General features: G+C 46.6%; 1 protein-coding gene across 3 annotated transcripts in view; it reads right to left on the reverse strand.

Moving 5' to 3' along the window:
* arap3 (ArfGAP with RhoGAP domain, ankyrin repeat and PH domain 3) overlaps positions 1 to 3,462 on the reverse strand; it is a 31,881-nt gene extending 28,419 nt beyond the window's left edge. For all 3 annotated transcript variants that reach the window (XM_034542985.1, XM_034542984.1, XM_034542986.1), the window contains exon 1: positions 3,254 to 3,462. The gene's annotated coding sequence lies outside the window, so the exon portion shown is untranslated. The remainder of the gene's footprint in view (positions 1 to 3,253) is intronic.
* Between the last annotated feature and the right edge of the window lie 4,957 nt (positions 3,463 to 8,419).

The following is an 8,419-nucleotide window of genomic DNA, read 5'->3' on the forward strand; positions in this document are numbered from 1 at the left end:
ACAAATGAATAAAGTATCTATTTATGAATGTAGTCTGGTACTATGAATGTAATCTGGTATTATGAATGTAGTCTGGTTCTATGAGTTTAGTCTGGTACTATGAATATAATCTGGTACTATGAATATAATCTGGTACTATGAATATAATCTGGTACTATGAATATTGTACTATGAATATAATCTGGTACTATGAATATTGTACTATGAATATAATCTGGTACTATGAATATTGTACTATGAATATAATCTGGTACTATGAATGTTAGAACGCAGCAAAGGGTTCATGTGAAGCTTCAGCTGTAACAGGAACCTGAGTTTCCTCTTGACAGGATGTTTTTGTTGCATGTAAACGTCTCACTTCATGTCTCACTTCACGTCTCACTTCACGTCTCACTTCACGTCTCACTTCACGTCTCACTCAATGTCTCACTTCATGTCTAACTTCACGTCTCACTTCACGTCTCACTTCACGTCTCACTTCACGTCTCACTTCACGTCTCACTTCATGTCTCACTTCACGTCTCACTTCACGTCTCACTTCATGTCTCACTTCACGTCTCACTTCACGTCTCACTTCATGTCTCACTTCACGTCTCACTTCATGTCTCACTTCATGTCTCACTTCACGTCTCACTTCACGTCGCACTTCATGTCTCACTTCACGTCTCACTTCACGTCTCACTTCATGTCTCACTTCACGTCTCACTTCATGTCTCACTTCACGTCTCACTTCACGTCTCACTTCATGTCTCACTCAATGTCTCACTTCATGTCTCACTCAATGTCTCACTTCATGTCTCACTTCATGTCTCACTCAATGTCTCACTTCACGTCTCACTTCACGTCTCACTTCATGTCTCACTTCACGTCTCACTTCACGTCTCACTTCATGTCTCACTTCACGTCTCACTTCATGTCTCACTTCACGTCTCACTTCATGTCTCACTTCACGTCTCACTTCAAGTCTCACTTCACGTCTCACTTCACGTCTCACTGAGTGTCTCACTGAGTGTCTCACTCCATGTCTCACCTCATGTTTCACCTCATGTCTCACTCCATGTCTCACTGAATGTCTCACTGAATGTCTCACTCTATGTCTCACTGAGTGTCTCACTCCATGTCTCACCTCACGTCTCACTTCATGTCTCACTTCACATCTCACTTTATGTTTCACTTCATGTCTCACTGAGTGTCTCACTCCATGTCTCACCTCATGTCTCACTTCATGTCTCACTTCACATCTCACTTTATGTTTCACTTCATGTCTCACTGAGTGTCTCACTCCATGTCTCACCTCATGTCTCACTCCGTGTCTCACTCTATGTCTCACTGAGTGTCTCACTCCATGTCTCACTTTCTCAAGTTTCTCTTCGGCTGATTCATTGATATTTAATTAATTTAAGGGTTGTAACTGATTTCATTCTAAATTTATTTTTAATCAATCAAGGATTTCACTTCAGTCCAAAACTAAAACTAAAATTTCCGTTTACTAAAATATAAAACATAGTCGGACACAGAATGAAATAAGTTTATTTTTGGTCTAATTATCTAAATTATAAATCAACAATAAAAAACAGCTACCAATTTAGATTGTGGTTATTAACCAATTAGTTAGAATAAAATGTACTTTGAAAACACTATTTATTAGTATTTACTAATATCATTATTACTAATATATGATGTTCAGTGTGATGAATGTTTTCTTAAAACATAACAACTGAAAATATCAGTTTGTAATAACTGATCATCTTATAAACACGTGGATATAAAGCTGTAAATAAAACCAGAGCTGCAGATCCACCCTGCTGGGACCAGACCACTAGGACCAGTCTATTGAGACCAGACCACTAGGACCAGTCTATACTGGGACCAGACCACTAGGACCAGTCTACTGGGACCAGACCACTAGGACCAGTCTACTGGGACCAGACCACTAGGCCCGTCTACTGGGATCAGACCACTAGGACCAGTCTACTGGGACCAGGCCACTAGGACCAGTCTACTGGGACCAGACCACTAGGACCAGTCTATTGAGACCAGACCACTAGGACCAGTCTATACTGGGACCAGACCACTAGGACCAGTCTATACTGGGACCAGACCACTAGGAACAGTCTATACTGGGACCAGACCACTAGGACCAGTCTACTGGGACCAGATCACTAGGACCAGTCTACTGGGACCAGACCACTAGGCCCGTCTACTGGGATCAGACCACTAGGACCAGTCTACTGGGACCAGACCACTAGGACCAGTCTACTGGGACCAGACCACTAGGACCAGTCTACTGGGACCAGATCACTAGGACCAGTCTATACTGGGACCAGATCACTAGGACCAGTCTACTGAGACCAGACCACTAGGACCAGTCTACTGGGACCAGACCACTTGGACCAGTCTATTGAGACCAGACCACTAGGACCAGTCTATACTGGGACCAGACCACTAGGACCAGTCTATACTGGGACCAGATCACTAGGACCAGTCTATTGAGACCAGACCACTAGGAACAGTCTATACTGGGACCAGACCACTAGGACCAGTCTACTGGGACCAGATCACTAGGCCTGTCTACTGGGATCAGACCACTAGGACCAGTCTACTGGGACCAGACCACTAGGACCAGTCTACTGGGACCAGACCACTAGGCCCGTCTACTGGGATCAGACCACTAGGACCAGTCTACTGAGACCAGACCACTAGGACCAGTCTATACTGGGACCAGACCACTAGGACCAGTCTACTGGGACCAGATCACTAGGCCCGTCTACTGGGATCAGACCACTAGGACCAGTCTACTGGGACCAGATCACTAGGCCCGTCTACTGGGACCAGACCACTAGGACCAGTCTGCAATGGTGTCATAGAGACCAGATCCAGAATCACCACAACACAGTGAACAGGATGCTTATTATAGATATGATCATAAAGATATAAATAGAGACTGCTCATCATTATTATTATTATTATTATTATTATTATTATTGTTATGATACAGATGTCTTCATGTCTCACATCAAAGACGCGTCTGTCTCCACTTTGCGCCCAAACTTCCTCTCTGCGTCATTTTGACACTCCAATTCAGAAAGGAAGAGACTCAGAGGACCCGGACCCTGTCAGGACCAGGACCCTGTCAGGACCAGGACCCTGTCAGGACCAGGACCCTGAGAGACCGACAGCAGGACGAGCTGCTTCCTGCAGGACTCTGACGGACTCTCTTCAATCTGGGACCAAAACGTTTAAAGTGTCTCACCTCTGATCCGCTCCGCGTTCTGGTCTGGTTTCTAGTGTCTGTCCTAGTCTGGGTTCTGGTCTTTGTCCCGGTCTGGTTTCTGGTGTCTGTCCTGGTCTGGTTTCTGGTGTCCGCAGGTCTCTGTCCCGGTAAGTAAACCAGTGAAGTCCGGAGTCACTCTCAGTCGCACTGGGAGCTCTGGGAGGAGACGCGTCAAGTTACATTGCATAGTAACGGAGGGTGCTTCCGTTTCTAAATTAAAGCTTCAAAATAAAAGCCAGGTTTACACAAACTGCTTCCGGCCCACCCAATAAAATCCATATTGATGTTCTAGTTATTTTAGATAACCCACAATCAATATCAATGATCCTTAACACACAGAAACAATTTAATAAAAGTGATAATCAATATAAATAGATATTTAAGGTCAATTTGTATTTATTTATGTACAAATAATAATCAATCAATTAAATATAATAATAATAAAAATAATCAATCAATGAGTACAATAAAATACTACGTATATATTAAATTCAATTTATTTTGTACACCCCAGAATTCTGTACACATACGACATCCTTGACCTTTGACCTCACATCGGATCAGGAAAAACTCCCAAATAATAGAAAAAATCCTTCAGGGGGAAAAAAGTGAAGAAACAGAATGTATGAATAATTATATACATATATACATACTATAAACATACTGATAAAGACAATAATATTCTTACAACCTTTAGACATATTAATGATTTAACAATGGTTAACAATCAATAAAGGAAATGCATATTTGAAAAAAGCAGGAAATAATATAAATGTGCTCATTCTTAGGATTTATTTAAATAATAAAGTGTACTTCATAACAACAAATAAATATATTGAAATCAAAAAGGACAAAAAAACAAATATTCACATAACAGTATGCGTATGTTCTGCGTTATCAGTATCGAGTATGAGGTCTAAACACAGTTTGATGTGTGTTTTACTTTGAAGTTCGTGGTTGTCGGCGCAGCTTCCTGTCGAGGCCTCTGCCCTCTCATTGGATAATTGAAACGGGGTCAGACACGCCTTCATCTCGTCTTCATCTCGTCTTCACCTCGTCTTCATCTCATCTTCATCTCGTCTTCACCACGTCTTCATCTCGTCTTCACCTCGCCTTCACCTCGTCTTCATCTCATCTTCATCTCGTCTTCACCTCGCCTTCATCTCGTCTTCACCTCGTCTTCACCTCGTCTTCATCTCGTCTTCACCTCGTCTTCACCTCGTCTTCACCTCGTCTTCACTTCGTCTTCATCTCGTCTTCACCTCGTCTTCACCTCGTCTTCACCTCGCCTTCACCTCGTCTTCACCTCGTCTTCATCTCGTCTTCACCACGTCTTCACCTCGTCTTCATCTCGTCTTCACCTCGTCTTCACCTCGTCTTCATTTCGTCTTCACCTCGTCTTCATCTCGTCTTCACCTCGTCTTCACCTCGTCTTCACCTCGTCTTCAACTCGTCTTCACCTCGTCTTCACCTCGTCTTCATTTCGTCTTCACCTCGTCTTCATCTCGTCTTCACCTCGTCTTCACCTCGTCTTCACCTCGTCTTCATCTCGTCTTCACCTCGTCTTCACCTCGTCTTCATTTCGTCTTCACCTCGTCTTCATCTCGTCTTCACCTCGTCTTCACCTCGTCTTCATTTCGTCTTCACCTCGTCTTCATCTCGTCTTCACCTCGTCTTCACCTCGTCTTCAACTCGTCTTCACCTCGTCTTCACCTCGTCTTCATTTCGTCTTCACCTCGTCTTCATCTCGTCTTCACCTCGTCTTCACCTCGCCTTCACCTCGCCTTCACCTCGTCTTCACCTCGTCTTCACCTCGTCTTCATTTCGTCTTCACCACGTCTTCACCTCGTCTTCACCTCGTCTTCACCTCGCCTTCACCTCGTCTTCACCTCGTCTTCATCTCGTCTTCACCTCGTCTTCATCTCGTCTTCACCTCGTCTTCACCTCGTCTTCATCTCGTCTTCACCTCGTCTTCACCACGTCTTCATCTCGTTTTCATCTCGTCTTCACCACGTCTTCATCTCGTTTTCATCTCGTCTTCACCACGTCTTCATCTCGTCTTCACCTCGTCTTCACCTCGTCTTCATCTCGTCTTCACCTCGTCTTCACCTCGTTTTCACCTCGTCTTCACCTCGTCTTCACCTCGTCTTCACCACGTCTTCATCTCGTTTTCATCTCGTCTTCACCACGTCTTCATCTCATTTTCATCTCGTCTTCACCACGTCTTCATCTCGTCTTCACCTCGTCTTCACCTCGTCTTCATCTCGTCTTCACCTCGTCTTCACCTCGTTTTCACCTCGTCTTCACCTCGCCTTCACCTCGTCTTCACCTCGTCTTCATCTCGTCTTCACCACGTCTTCACCTCGTCTTCACCTCGTCTTCATCTCGTCTTCACCTCGTCTTCACCTCGTCTTCATTTCGTCTTCACCTCGTCTTCACCTCGTCTTCACCTCGTCTTCATTTCGTCTTCACCTCGTCTTCATCTCGTCTTCACCTCGTCTTCACCTCGTCTTCACCTCGTCTTCATCTCGTCTTCACCTCGTCTTCACCTCGTCTTCATTTCGTCTTCACCTCGTCTTCATCTCGTCTTCACCTCGTCTTCACCTCGTCTTCACCTCGTCTTCATCTCGTCTTCACCTCGCCTTCACCTCGCCTTCACCTCGCCTTCACCTCGTCTTCACCTCGTCTTCATTTCGTCTTCACCTCGTCTTCATTTCGTCTTCACCTCGTCTTCATCTCGTCTTCATCTCGTCTTCACCTCGCCTTCACCTCGCCTTCATCTCGTCTTCATCTCGTCTTCATCTAGCCTTCACCTCGTCTTCACCTCGTCTTCATCTCGTCTTCACCTCGTCTTCACCTCGTCTTCATCTCGTCTTCACCTCGTCTTCACCACGTCTTCATCTCGTTTTCATCTCGTCTTCACCACGTCTTCATCTCGTTTTCATCTCGTCTTCACCACGTCTTCATCTCGTCTTCACCTCGTCTTCACCTCGTCTTCATCTCGTCTTCACCTCGTCTTCACCTCGTTTTCACCTCGTCTTCACCTCGTCTTCACCTCGTCTTCACCTCGTCTTCACCACGTCTTCATCTCGTTTTCATCTCGTCTTCACCACGTCTTCATCTCGTTTTCATCTCGTCTTCACCACGTCTTCATCTCGTCTTCACCTCGTCTTCACCTCGTCTTCATCTCGTCTTCACCTCGTCTTCACCTCGTTTTCACCTCGTCTTCATCTCGTCTTCACCTCGTCTTCATCTCGTTTTCACCTCGTCTTCACCTCGTCTTCACCTCGTCTTCATCTCGTCTTCACCTCGTCTTCACCTCGTCTTCACCTCGTCTTCATCTCGTCTTCATCTAGCCTTCACCTCGTCTTCACCACGTCTTCATCTCGTCTTCACCTCGTCTTCATCTCGTCTTCATCTAGCCTTCACCTCGTCTTCACCACGTCTTCATCTCGTCTTCACCTCGTCTTCACCACGTCTTCATCTCGTCTTCACCTCGTCTTCATCTCGTCTTCACCTCGCCTTCACCTCGCCTTCACCTCGTCTTCACCACGCCTTCACCTCGTCTTCACCTCGTCTTCACCTCGTCTTCACCTCGTCTTCATCTCGTCTTCACCTCGTCTTCACCTCGTCTTCATCCAGCCTTCACCTCGTCTTCACCTCGCCTTCACCTCGTCTTCACCTCGTCTTCATCTCGTCTTCATCAAGCCTTCACCTCGTCTTCACCACGTCTTCATCTCGTCTTCACCTCGTCTTCACCTCGTCTTCATCTCGTCTTCATCTAGCCTTCACCTCGTCTTCACCACGTCTTCATCTCGTCTTCACCTCGTCTTCACCTCGTCTTCATCCAGCCTTCACCTCGTCTTCACCTCGTCTTCATCTCGTCTTCACCTCGTCTTCACCACGTCTTCATCCAGCCTTCACCTCGTCTTCACCTCGCCTTCACCTCGTCTTCACCTCGTCTTCACCTCGTCTTCATCTCGTCTTCACCTCGTCTTCACCACGTCTTCATCCAGCCTTCACCACGTCTTCATCCAGCCTTCACCTCGTCTTCACCACGCCTTCACCTCGTCTTCACCTCGTCTTCATCTAGCCTTCACCACGTCTTCATCTAGCCTTCACCTCGTCTTCACCTCGCCTTCACCTCGTCTTCATCTCGTCTTCACCACGCCTTCACCTCGTCTTCACTTCGTCTTCATCTAGCCTTCACCTCGTCTTCACCTCGTCTTCACCTCGTCTTTACCTCGTCTTCACCTCGTCTTCACCTCGTCTTCACCTCGTCTTCATCTCGTCTTCACCTCGTCTTCACCTCGTCTTCACCTCGCCTTCACCTCGCCTTCACCTCGTCTTCATCTCGTCTTCACCTCGTCTTCACCTCGCCTTCACCTCGTCTTCATCTCGTCTTCATCAAGCCTTCACCTCGTCTTCACCTCGTCTTCACCTCGTCTTCATCTCGTCTTCACCTCGTCTTCACCTCGTCTTCACCACGTCTTCACCTCGTCTTCATCTAGCCTTCACCACGCCTTCACCTCGTCTTCACCTCGTCTTCATCTAGCCTTCACCACGCCTTCACCTCGTCTTCACCTCGTCTTCATCTAGCCTTCACCACGCCTTCACCTCGTCTTCATCTAGCCTTCACCTTGTCTTCACCTCGTCTTCATCTCGTCTTCACCTCGTCTTCATCTAGCCTTCACCTCGTCTTCACCACGCCTTCACCTCGTCTTCACCTCGTCTTCATCTAGCCTTCACCACGCCTTCACCTCGTCTTCACCTCGTCTTCATCTAGCCTTCACCACGCCTTCACCTCGTCTTCACCTCGTCTTCATCTAGCCTTCACCTCGTCTTCATCTCGTCTTCACCTCGTCCTCAACTGGCCTAAAAACATAAAACTCCCCCAAACTGTTCACCAGGAGATCTGCAGCCTTGTTCAGGTAGCCATGGTGACATGAGTATTATGGGCTGTACACACTCAGCGGGACAGAAACAACCAGCTCTGTGGTTTTATGATACTTGTACTAGGACTGTTGTACTTGTACCTGGACAGCAGTGCGTCCTTCAGTGCAGCAGGGAGGAAGTGGACATGGCTTCCTGTCCTCTGAGATTAGCATAAGAAGCTGGACCGTTTCCTCCTCTGAGCCCAAACAA

Source organism: Cyclopterus lumpus, chromosome 10 (genome assembly GCF_009769545.1).
Source record: "Cyclopterus lumpus isolate fCycLum1 chromosome 10, fCycLum1.pri, whole genome shotgun sequence".
NCBI lineage: Eukaryota > Metazoa > Chordata > Actinopteri > Perciformes > Cyclopteridae > Cyclopterus > Cyclopterus lumpus.